The following is a 12,114-nucleotide window of genomic DNA, read 5'->3' as shown; positions in this document are numbered from 1 at the left end:
GTGCAGTAACGAGCTTCAGTTTGGGCGAAACAGGCACACCTGTGAAAGGTAAAAATTAAGCTAACGTAACGCGTCAACTTTGAAAAATTAAAATTTAATCATTAAGCACCAGTGCACCAAAAGTTGTGGAATGTCGATACACTGTGAAAAAAATATTGAACCTATGAAGCATGCTCAAGGTACCTTTCCACCCAAAATGTTGCTTTTTTTCTGGCTGATTTGATAAGAGTGCTCTGAGGACATCAGCACATTTAATGCACCCTTCAATGGTGCTCAGGTCCAAGGGTGTAGAGCCTCCATTGGTAGCAAGGGTGTGTAAGGGAGTGACAGTGGTGGTTTTCTGAACAGTTCTGAGCAGTTGTGCAGCTGTCCGTTAAACGTGTATATGATAAGGTGTGAGTGAATGCGATTTTCTGCTGAAGGATGCTTGCAGTTTGATGTCTGCAGCTGAGGTCCTCAGCTGCGTCGTCGCCGTTATATGAGATTATCTTATAGCAAACGTTCAGTGCCATTGGCTCGAGCAGGGGATCCAGAGACTTCTGTACGTATATAGCAAGCGCATTGCTGCTGTGTCCTACTTTGTGATATGATAAGTCCTGCAGGCGACGAACAGGTAGGTTTTAAAAGACAAGTGCCTGGTTATCATCGTGACTGCGATAACCTAACCATAAAACAAGTGAATATTGAGACAAGCCGTGGATAAATATTCTTTAGCGATACCAGCGGTTTTTCAAGATTGCATGAACAACTGAAATAACCAGTACAAACAAGGTGAACAAGGGTGAAAAGTGCCTGTGCTTAGCCAACGCTTCGACCAGAGGACTTGTCTTCGTCTGGGTGAAGTTTCGACAAGTCCTCTTGTCAAAACTTTAGATGACCAGCGGTGTTAAACGCGATCGGTGCCGAGCAACTGCAAAGCAGTTTGTAAATTTAAGCAAATGTAATTGGAACACCTGTTTATGGGTGTTTCAGTAAACCTCAGACTTATTTTAAGGGGCTATTAGAGTGTTGGCCGCATAGACACAAAGACGCCCTCGGTCGAGTCATTTTGCGGCGTACTCAAGCAAAACTCAGATATGTGAAATATTTTTGCGCAGTGGTTAAACAGCGCCCTGCTTATTTATTTTTCTCGTGTTAGCATGATGTGCGCTTTTCTTTTACACCCGTGGTGTACAAGTAGCCTTGATTTCTATCCATTTTTGTATGCGCAACCTGTGTTGAGAATATCTTAATATGCATTTATACTGTGTTCTCTTTGAACCTTTTGCATTGACCACTCCTACCTAAGCCTTTAAGTTAAGGCTGGCAGTATTTTTTGAAATAAACAAATCAATAATAAAGGCACACGTTTCTTTAGAGTGCATGGTCTTTGTGGAACTGGGCATGCACGGGGAAGTGCCCTCCGCTGGATGCAGCTGCAGGGCCGCAGTCCGCTGCATTCCCATACAAGTGACAGCCAAGATGGCGTGTATTCCATGGACAGTTTAATGCCACATGTACAGCTCCAAAGATATGACACAACTTCATTTTTGCTCCTTATAAATCGGGTGAGGATATTACGGGCGCTAATGAATAATTTTTCATGGATAACAGAACTTTGTACCGAATGTGATACGGAAATGAAAAAGCTCTTATTATTTAGTTTCCTGTAAGATGTTGCCTGCAGTGTTAAGCTCAGCGAGTTCGATTGGGCAACAGGGAGAGGAAGAGAGATGGAAGAAAAAGTGATAAAGCAGTCAAAGAGTCCTGTTTGCTTCCCTTCACATCAAAGAAAGGTGGGGGGGGGGAGAGAGAGAGAGAGAGAGAGAGAGAGAGAGAGAGAGAGAGAGAGAGAGAGAGAGAGAGAGAGAGAGAGAGAGAGAGAGAGACAGATAATGTAGAAAATACGGAATTTTAGCAGAGTGGTAAATCGCACTATTTTGTACAAAAAATATCTTCATAATTTAATGCACGATTTCCCCATTTCCTGCACACTGTATTGCGTGTGTACAAAAAGGAAAGATACCGGAGAAGGAAAACGTTATGCATTACCCGCAGCTGTGGAACGCAAAAATATGTCTCCGAAAAGAATAAATTCAAGACGAAACCACTGTCAACTTATTAGCAATACAAGAAGAGAAAGTAGAAGTAAATCAACGTTTGCAGCAGTGGGTTGTTCTCGCTATAATGTGTAGTTCAAGAACTAAGGAATTAAGTTATCATATTACTGTTAAAAAGTATATTAGCGTATTTATTTCATAGATATAGATAACGCAGAAAGAAATGCGCAACGTAGTCTGATGCGATTTTACATCCTTAGTTGTTTTTATATTTTAATCTTTTTTTCTTGGCTCCTATTCGCGCAAATAAACGATTCAGACATCCCTATGAAGTATAGCTTTCAAACTCTCGCCCCATTTTTCTCAACAGCCAACTACTGCGCTCACTTAGCGATCAGGGGCGAACAGATCAATGCCAACATCTGTTACAGGCGAGCGTACACACGACACCCATTCAAGCCATGCGAGCTATCTCTAGCAAACCTGCTTGCGACAACAGTTGCCGCGACGCACGATTTGCATAACCTGGCCTCTGAGGGCAATGACGCTGCTCTGGTGTCCTGCCTTTCGAGCCGGAGCACTCAAGACCGCGCCGGTGGGCCGCTCTCGCATTGGCTCGTACTTTGCAACGGCTCGTTCATTGGCTGTGCCGGCGCGTTCCCTTCGCCACGTCCGGCTATTACTAAGAAGGAAGGCAGATAAGGGGACACAGCGAGACGAAAACGGCGAATTCATTACGCGAGATACGTGTACACCCGCTCATTTGGCCGGATAACCATCGCGAATTTGCTGAAAACCCCACCGTCCCTTTGTCCGGAAAGGCTTGAGCGGGCCCGCCTGGCTAGAGGGGTCCGCCGAGGGGGGTCTATTCTTTTCTCTCTCTTTCACCTTCCTTTCGGCACTCGCGTACGAGGGAAAGAAATATATTAATTATTCGTCCAGCTGAAAACTAAGAAAGTTCCTTCTAGCGTGACGGCGAAGAGCTCGCGTATCCAGAATTGTAATATTCGCCGAATGCTCTTTCTGGGCTCCGTCCGCTTATCCCCCTTGTTGGTCCAGGCCGGCGCGAGCCTTCCCCGGCGCCAGCTGTTGTTGCTGCTGTCGCGGGCCGCGAGACCGCGCGCGAAGGGAGGGGGAGTCCACTCCTTTGCGGCCACGCCGCGCGACTTCCCGGCACAGCTTTATTGTTTCGCGGTGACCGATAGAAATCTGGCGGGATCGCGCAGGGAAGACCTGCAGCGACGTTAATGGCGCGGCGACCGTTTGTGTTGTTCTATCGTGTGATACCGCGATAAGGGCCGGCGAGGGGCGGGTTGAGCGAGGACGCTGGCTTTGTTTCGCCTGCGATGGGCGTGATTTACACGCCAGACAAGGCGGCCGGCTCTCCACGCAATAATGCTCATCAACGCCTTCCTTTGTGTTCCGAGCCGCTGCGCCTGGCAGTGCGAATGGATTGTCTTTCAGCGGGGCTCACACCTTCCGGAGCTCCGCGCGGCCAGTGCTGGTCTACCGCGAAGATATCCTCCCAGATCGGCCACTGAGTGATCAGCGGCGCTTGGTCCCTGCCGCAGCGCAGACACGTGGGAGCGTTAGGCGCCTCGTTCGCACGATTACGGCCTCTCTGTGTTCGTCGCAAACCGAGGTTACAGGGATAGCTCGTTAGCCACTTTTTTTTTTTTGTTGGAACAAAATTGGTACCCCCTTCACGAGATCTTTCTTCCTTTATTCTCTGTTGGCCTGCACGCGTACTTGACAACCACGACAGATCTTCATTCGAGGGTATAGTAGAAGAGGGAATTATAGTGTGAAGAAGGAACTGGCGAGCTATGTTCTGTAACAGTATACCGTAGTCCAAATAAAGTTTTCTCGTGTGCATGTCGTGTGCTCGACAGAAAGCCAAGCGATTCTTACGAGGCAAATTATGACGATAAAGTGGTAAAGAGGTTAGTGAGAGAATTTCTACGACTCTATTCGCAGACGGGTTGCGTATATCTATTCCGGTTACAACACTTAAAGGTACTATGTTTGGTATTACAAGCAAACAGGTCCAGAACGAAGCAATGCCACTTTGTGTTGCTTGCTGCGTTCCTGTGCTTTTAATATGCAGTGAGGACAATTTCAGTTCTCAGAAATCAATGCCCGTGCAACTTTCATTTCTGGAAATTGAAACAAATCGCACGGTGCGAATCCCGTGCTGACGGAAAAGGCAAGCGAATTCACTCTTTTTTTAATTGGTTTTTTGGGAGAAAGGAAATGGTGCAGTATCTGTCTCATATATCGTTGGACACCTGAACTGCGCCGTAAGGGAAGGGATAAAGGAGGGAGTGAAAGAAGAAAGGAAGAAGGAGATGCCGTAGTGGAGGGCTCCGGAATAATTTCGACCACCTGGGGATCTTTAACGTGCACTGACGTCGCACAGCACACGGGCGCCTTAGCGTTTTTCCTCCATAAAAACGCAGCCGCCGCGGTCGGGTTCGAACCGGGAAACTCCGGATCAGTAGTCGAGCGCCCTAACCACTGAGCCACCGCGGCGGGGCCAATTCACTCTTGCCCCGAAATCAGTTTCAGGCTTGATCTCCAACTGCGAACCGCGTAACAGAGTTCTGACCTTACTAGGAGAGCCCTCATCAATGGTCAGTATTCTTTGCCTTTAAAGCAGCCCTCCAAAGCCTATAGAAGCTGTACCTCGCAGCGGATGTCATAAATAGTTGGTATCTGAACTTCTCCATCACAGTGCCACCACCAAGGGACACCCAGAACTGCACGAATGGCTTCGGGTCGCGGTTGAATCACAGGAAGCCACTGCGCGAACGAGGCCACCGTCCCTAATCCTTCCCGATGAAGAGTGGGCGCAGCCAGTAGGATAAGATTTAACGCTTGCCTCACAAAAATCAATACAGGTTTTTAATTCAGCACTGCATTCCCTGGGTATCACCTACATCTCCGTTTTTCGCCTCGCTATACCACTGCGTGAAGCAACAGTGCTACGTTGTCTGTTCCACCCAGTCGCACAACATGTCTGTGATGAGACGATCGCCCATGTAGTTTTGTATAACCTTTGCTCAGCGATAGAAGACAAATGCTGTGCTGTGCACTAAACCATCTTGATGCTTGTCCACTTATGGAGGTCGAAAGCACCGGGTGGTGACCGGGTGTTCGTTAATCCTGAAGACTCGAAAGACACTGTTCCGGTTCCTGAGGGCGCCATCACGTGCGACAAGTTGTGAAAGTGCCGCAGCTTTCCGAAGTCCCTTATTCACGTCCTCCAGGCCCTTTGTCACTCTTTTCCGTGTTGCCCATGAAACCGCCTCTTTTCATTTCCCTGGTACAAGGTAGCCAACCGGACTCCTCTTCTGGTGGGCCTTCTCGCCTTTCTTGTTATATTTTTGTCTTTTTTGCACTGGAAATAGACGCTCATTTATTGTGTGGATGGACACAACTGGCGAATGTTTTCAGTACTTCTGTTAATATAGTGGTTCAAATCAGAAGACAGTGAACCAAGTGTAGCCTCAATGGACAAATGCATGCGATACCATGGTTCCCTATTAGGTCGAAGCGCCAGTCAGCAAGATGTGCACTGGAAAACTCACAGATAAATGCTCCCTGTTTAGACAATAGCACAATGATAAACTGCACCTACCACTGCCAGAGAGACCAAGTTGAGCATTTCGCATTATAAATGGTAGAAAAACAACGCGCTCAACATAATCAGCGACAGGGAACGAGAAAGGAGAAAGAGCGCAATATCCACAGGCCACTTTCTTGAAGTAGCCAACAGAAAACGGAAGAATAACGTAAATAGCAATTTCTGGTAATATTTACAGTCTTTATTTCTTAAATGATTTCAATAACTCTTGGTGAAAATGTGGTTGCTGCAGTGCTACGTAGAGGTAAGGACAAAGTATTAAGGAGCCCGCTTCTGCGTTTGAAAATGTATCAAGATATGATGCTTTCTACGGTTCATACGGCAGCGCACAGCGGCATCTGCTAACATGTGTAAAAAGTACTTCTTCATTCTTTTCAGGCAAGGCGTGACACGAGTTTGGTCGCCGAAGCATGCTCCGTAATATTATGGCCAGGACTGTACGCCCCTTGCGCTGCGGTTGCGGTAACGTGCAGACATAGTAGGGGTGTTATAGGAGAGAAAAACTGAAACCTCTGCAATTAACGAGAAAGTTGCATGAATAATTGTCAGCATTTCAACTCTGGTTTTGCCACTGCTGCCATGAAGTCCTGCTTTTCCGACCAACCTCAAGTTATAGCGAAAGATTCACCTTGCGGTTTCGGAAATGCGCTCAAAAGGAATTATTTGTTGGTGTGACTATTTCTCAATTTTTAAGAAGTCAGTAATCTGCAAGTGGCTTCACTGCGGGATCCGTGCGCTTGCCTTGACGCGTTTTACCGACGCCCGATGGCAGCCAAGAGCCGCCAAATGCTGCAAGAGCAAGCCATAGACGTTCAACAGGCGTTGGCCACAGCTCCTGTGTCTTGCAGAATACAGCCCGGGCGTTTAAAGTGTTCCTCGGTGAGTGTTGCCGCTTCAGCACGTGAGGTCGAAAAGCACTAATCTCTTTCTCGTCGCACTGCACGTATTATGGTAGCAAAGTTCAGTCAACAGTAAGCTGTACTGTACTGTGCAATGCAGCTAGATGATAGTTAGTTTTAACACTCGCGCATTGTTCAGACACTGTATATACCGCTGATGGCACTTGCGGCGTGGTTGCATTGCGCCATGGAGGTCATTCCCGCGGTTGCCAGCGCCCTCACGACGTCGAAATCCCGAATATCTATCATTCGGTGAGTTCAACTCTTCTGCCTCATGGACCGAACTCAAAAACTCCATTTAAAAACTTCGTCTACGGCGAAGAATTGACAATAGCTGTACCGTGCCTTCGCCTTCATCCGCCCCTGACCCTTTTGAAAAGTGCGCTTACTCTGCACCTCATATGTGCCTGACGGCTCCGGCCCGCATGGCTACCAGTATGTTCGGAGTCTTTGGACAGCAGAAGAATTTTGCTTAAAACATAACATGGCAATGGCGATGCCATTCACTTCGAAGAAAGTCACTCGTGTAGCTGTCGCTATAAAATTAAAGCCAGACCTAGTGGTGCTTCTTCATATATCTTTTTTTTTGTCAGCCAGGTGGAGTGGCATATTAAGAAAAATTGTCAAAGAATGTGCAGTGAACAGTGAAGTTTTTTTTTTTCGCTTTGCAACTTGTTTTAGTGTATCGTTTCTTAGTCCAGCTGACCGCTGTTAGCAGGTCTCTGTGCGTCAAGCTCAACTTAGACAGGCCAGTCCTTCCTAGATAATATGCATATCCTGTTTTTGTGTGTGTGTGTGTTTCAGATGGCAGGAATTGCTCGGCTAAATCCCCTGACACAGTACCTGACAGCTTTGTACGCGGTGAACGTTTTTATCTGCTAGTAATGCGATATTAAATGCACTTTGCGTCCCTCCATGTGCCGTTCCGTTGAATTTAAAGAGTTTACTATACAGATCGAAAAGCACGTGTACACGCGGTTGATAACTAGTGCGCAGAGTAAACACATGAAGAAAGTGTGAGATGATTTTTTTTTCCTATTTTCTGTTGCACCTGCTATTTTTGCTGTTATTAGCGCAATAAATACAATGAATACTTTTCCTGCTTCCACTCTTGCTATAATCAATACTTAGAGTAGCGGTCAAATGTTTAGGGGAATTCCCCAAGGTGGAGTAGATTTGTAATAAGCCGGGAGTAATTACTCATTGTTATCCATCCTTGCCGTCCCGGTTACGTCAGTTGGTAGAGCGACTGCTCCGGTGTAGCGGTGGTCCCGGGTTCGAACCCCGGACTAGGATGAATTTTTCTTTAACTACGAAGTTTCTGAGAAAGCTGTATAGTCTTCCTTTGTAGCCGTATGGCTGCGCTTGGGTGGATGCCAATGAGTAATTACTCCCTTATTACTTAGAGTAGCCATCTGGCGTACGTCTGATGGTGTTTTTGAAATTTCAGGGGGTTGTAATGACAAAATAAGCGCTTCGGTTTTGCAGTGTCTTATAACTACGGGATAAGCACCAATGATAATGTATTTGATAAAACTACAGTTACATCAATGTTGCGCTCAACTTAATGAGCCATCGTGGTAGCGCACAGCCTGCGAGTTTGGATGCATCAAATGTAGCTTGATCCTTGCGACCGTCAATTTTTTTTCGGTAAGCATTTTTGTTTACACGAGAATAGGACTTTCAGGTTTCTCGTTCTTTGAGCCATTTGCTTCAAGAACCTACGAGCTCAAGCAAGGAGGAGAAAGTTCTTGAGCTTCGGCCTGAACCCTAGCAGCTAGAATCATACGGTGCTTAGTTTCAACTGAGGGCGAATGTTTCCTTTCAAGCGTTCTGCTGGCACCCGCAGTTCGCTTCAAGGCCGTTTGGGTTTTCCAGTGTCGTAAGACAAGGGCATATTTTCGATGTAATCATGAGAAAATGAAATTTCGCGCCGACTGCTTACGACAGCCATAAGTAAACTGGGGATCGTTGGTAGACTTTATGCGTACTTTGTGATCGTCAGTTAAAGACACAAAGCGTCCACTCGTCGTCTACGACCTATCCTTCCGCACTAAGCTTTTGCAAGGAAATCTCGAGAAAGCCAATCGCAAGAACTTGGCACGCCGGCATAATCAGCGCTGCAGCTAACGGCGACCTTCCTTTAGTTATTTACGACGCTGGCGAAGCTATAGGGCCGCCACGTGGCTGGCACCAGCCGCCTCCTCCTGACAGCGAGTGCGGAAGATGATGGCAGCGGGAACACCGTCCGGTCCGTTCGAGGAAATGCGAATAGCGGCGCTTCATTTACGACCCGAAGCCAGCCGCCACTGCTGAAGCTTAAGACCGGCTGTGCTGCAGTACACGACGCCCTGCGAGCGACGTTGGCCTCGAGGTGAGGACTCCGGTTCCGTCCTGCGATTCGTCTAAATGCTAAACGACGCCACCTGCAATGTGTGTGCGTGCGTGTGCATGTTTGTACACGCACATACACACAACGGGGAAGCCGCTGCTCTCACCAGAGAGCCGGCCAGGCTGCGCGAACGGATTACTGTATACAAACATGGGCGCGGAAAGCACGTTTCGCGGGGGGCCCCCGACCACGTGGGAGGTCCGCCAGCCCGCGGGGAGCAGCGCGGCCGGGCGCGGCTCCGCGGTCAGCGCGGCAGACGCGCGGCGCCGAAATGGGATTGAGAGAAATCCTGCAAGAAGAGGATGCCCGGTTTCGGGGTGACACGGAAGGCGCTCTCCACTGCCCGACGCGATGTGGCCCCGGCCGCACGAGGCAGCGCGGCGCTGCGTGTCGTAGCGCCCTGCGTACCTGGCGTCCAGTTCCTGTCGGCGATGGTGACCGCCTTGCCGTGCAGTGTGCACGCGCTGGCTGGCGACCGTCCAGGTCACGACGTAAACGGATGCCTCGACTCGCCCCCGCTGCTCCAAGTTAGGGAAGCATCTGGAAGAAAGAAAACAGGGAGTTGAAAACATTGATTTCTTTTTCTTTTTCTGTAAACTTGTACATCATGCAGGAAAGCGTAGCCACATAGCTGAGACGTGGGTACTCTATTAAGAGCCGCCAATTATAGAATTGTCAACAGAAGAAGTTGTTCGGCTTTTATTTTTTAAGAGGCAAAGGTGAATGCTTTACTTTATCAAGGGCAGCAAAACGATCGAATTTTCTGATTTTATCATTGATACTTTTTATATGTCATAAAAAGCTATATGTCAATAGAAGTCGTCACGAAGACTAATCAGTATCATCTAGCCTTCGCAAGCCGTTATGACTGCCAAACAAGCAAACGACACCACATTTTTACCGGAGCACCCGTGAAACGTGGAGGCGTGCATTATGAAAACGATTCTCTGTGTTCATTTCGACTCCGTGGCTTCAGATTGCGCCAAATAGCTTGTGGCAAAAGCATCCAAAATTTTCCGAAAGGCTCCAAAACGCCAAAAACTGTTACAAAAAGTGGCGTCACATTACACCCCAGAGGAAAAAGAAAACAAAAGTGGGAAAAAACCGGTTCCGTGTGGAACGGAGACGCAGGTACCGATGGAACTAATAAAACCTTGTTCCTGTCCATATAAATTAACGATAAGAGAGAGAGGATAAAATCTTACATGGTTTAGGCACGCGCAAATCGCGAAACCCAGCCAGAGCTAGCTGGCGTATACGTCGTGAGTTTAAGTCTTTGACGTTTTCACCTGTTCCTTAACCCCTTCCATCGCGACGCGGTCTAAGTGTCCACCCACTGTAAGGCAGGTACCACGCCTCTCCTTTCCGTATAATTACATATCATCCGTATACGCAGACGCACATTTTCTGTGGCTTCCGCGGAGCGAAGGCGCTAGTGCCACGAGCTGTGCTAATAATGAAGTGTGGAGCGTCGCCAGCGCGGTCAGGCTGAGTTTCCCGCATTACGCAGCACGATGTAAAAAACACTGTCAATTTTTGTCATTGAGGTGTATGGCAATAGACTTGCGGGTGTTTTCAGATCTCGCGTTTGCGGGCAGCGACCAGAGCGCGTGCTCTCTGTCTGCAACCCGCCGCATGTTGGCATGTTCTCACGTCCCGGCTACGTGCAGCACCCGGTAGTCGTTTAGAAGCGTTTGGTGGCGTCTTACGGCAGCTCGTCCCGCCTGATGACGACGAAGGTTGCACGAAGCGCAAAGCTTAGGGTGCGTGCAGGGACGGTCACGTGATAGCGGCGTAAGCGAGGCGACTCGTCTGTTGCCAGGGTGACGAGCGTATAGCAGCTCTCGCTGCAAGAGCACCATGTGGTGGCTAGTTGCAACGTACACGCTTTGAATCTGTTTAGGTACCTAAGCAGAGTTCGATTGTGCTCCTCAGCTGTTCCCTCTTTGCCTTTTACATCTCCTCATACTATTCACTCAGTGCAGGGTAGCCAACCGAAACACTCTTCTAGTTAACCTTCCTGCCTTGCCTCTTCCTTTTTTTCTCTCTCTCCGCCTCACGCATTTGGCGTTTTCAATGGCTTGTTTTGAAGGTTTTGGTGCGAAAGCAATGCTTAACGCGGTCCCGACCAAGAATCTTGTGTGAAGCCTCGGAGTAACTCGAGTAAGCTCGGTTTAGTTCGGAGGAGTGCCGCGCCAGCTGCAGCCAATAGGAGCTCGGGTAAGGTCGGAGTAGCGTCACGCCAGCTGCAGCCAATAGGAGGGTAACCTTCAGGGTGACCTTGGCCAAACCTACCATAGCAACAGCCCATGCAGAAATAAAATAAATATTGCCCCGACTGGGTTTCGAACCCGCGGCGGCACGAACAGATCTGCTTCGCTGGCTTCTGCACGAGAGCACTATGCTACCGACGCAGTCGATCACGCCTCGTGTTAAACATAACCAGTAAGTTAATACCCAGAAAGAAAACAAGCTTCATCAAATTTTATTTCTCTCAGTATATTCGCAGTGCTATAAATGTTGGCTAAATATACTAGTAACTGTGGGAATATTGTTTTTTTTTGCAGGAAAATCCTTGTCTATCTTCATTAATTGATAAGTTTGCAATCAGTCGAATTGCTTTCTCTTGCATGATATGAAGATTTTCTATACTACGCTTCGAAGTAGTGTCCCAGACTAATATGCAGTGGTGTAGCCGCGAGTAAATCATTGCATGGCATTACTATTGCTTGAGGCACGCAGGTGTTATATACCTGAATCTGTTTTGCACAGCCAAAGTTTTTGATATGTCAATCCAGATGCTCTCAACATGTTGTATCCAGTTTAGGTTTTCATCTAAGAAACAAGCCTAAAAAAATTTGCTTGGTCAATTTAATCATAATTTTTTACCGAAATCCTAATAAGACTAGAACCAACTACATAATTTCTGGCTTGAAATATGAAACAGCTTGTTTTACCTGTGTTGAGCACTAACCGATTGTGAGGTAACAAGATGTGACAGAGAAAACAAGAGTTGACCCTCACACAATGTCTTGAAAGGCTCTAGGACGGGCAAATATTAAGGTTCAAACGCACAGGAGAAGCGCGGAACGTGGCGCGAACCTTCCCCATGTCCATGTTACTCGCAAAACTATATAA

At 47.6% G+C, this 12,114-nt stretch overlaps 1 protein-coding gene across 4 annotated transcripts in view; it reads right to left on the bottom strand.

Moving 5' to 3' along the window:
- LOC144113715 (thiamine-triphosphatase-like) overlaps positions 1–12,114 on the bottom strand; it is a 470,258-nt gene that overhangs the window by 325,190 nt on the left and 132,954 nt on the right. For all 4 annotated transcript variants that reach the window (XM_077646989.1, XM_077646990.1, XM_077646987.1 and 1 more), the window contains exon 2: positions 9,385–9,516. The gene's annotated coding sequence lies outside the window, so the exon portion shown is untranslated. The remainder of the gene's footprint in view (positions 1–9,384; positions 9,517–12,114) is intronic.

This window comes from Amblyomma americanum, chromosome 1 (assembly GCF_052857255.1).
Source record: "Amblyomma americanum isolate KBUSLIRL-KWMA chromosome 1, ASM5285725v1, whole genome shotgun sequence".
In the NCBI taxonomy this organism is placed as follows: Eukaryota; Metazoa; Arthropoda; class Arachnida; order Ixodida; family Ixodidae; genus Amblyomma; species Amblyomma americanum.
The sequence above is the reverse complement of the archived record's forward strand: the minus strand, read 5'-3'. Positions and strand labels throughout refer to the sequence as shown.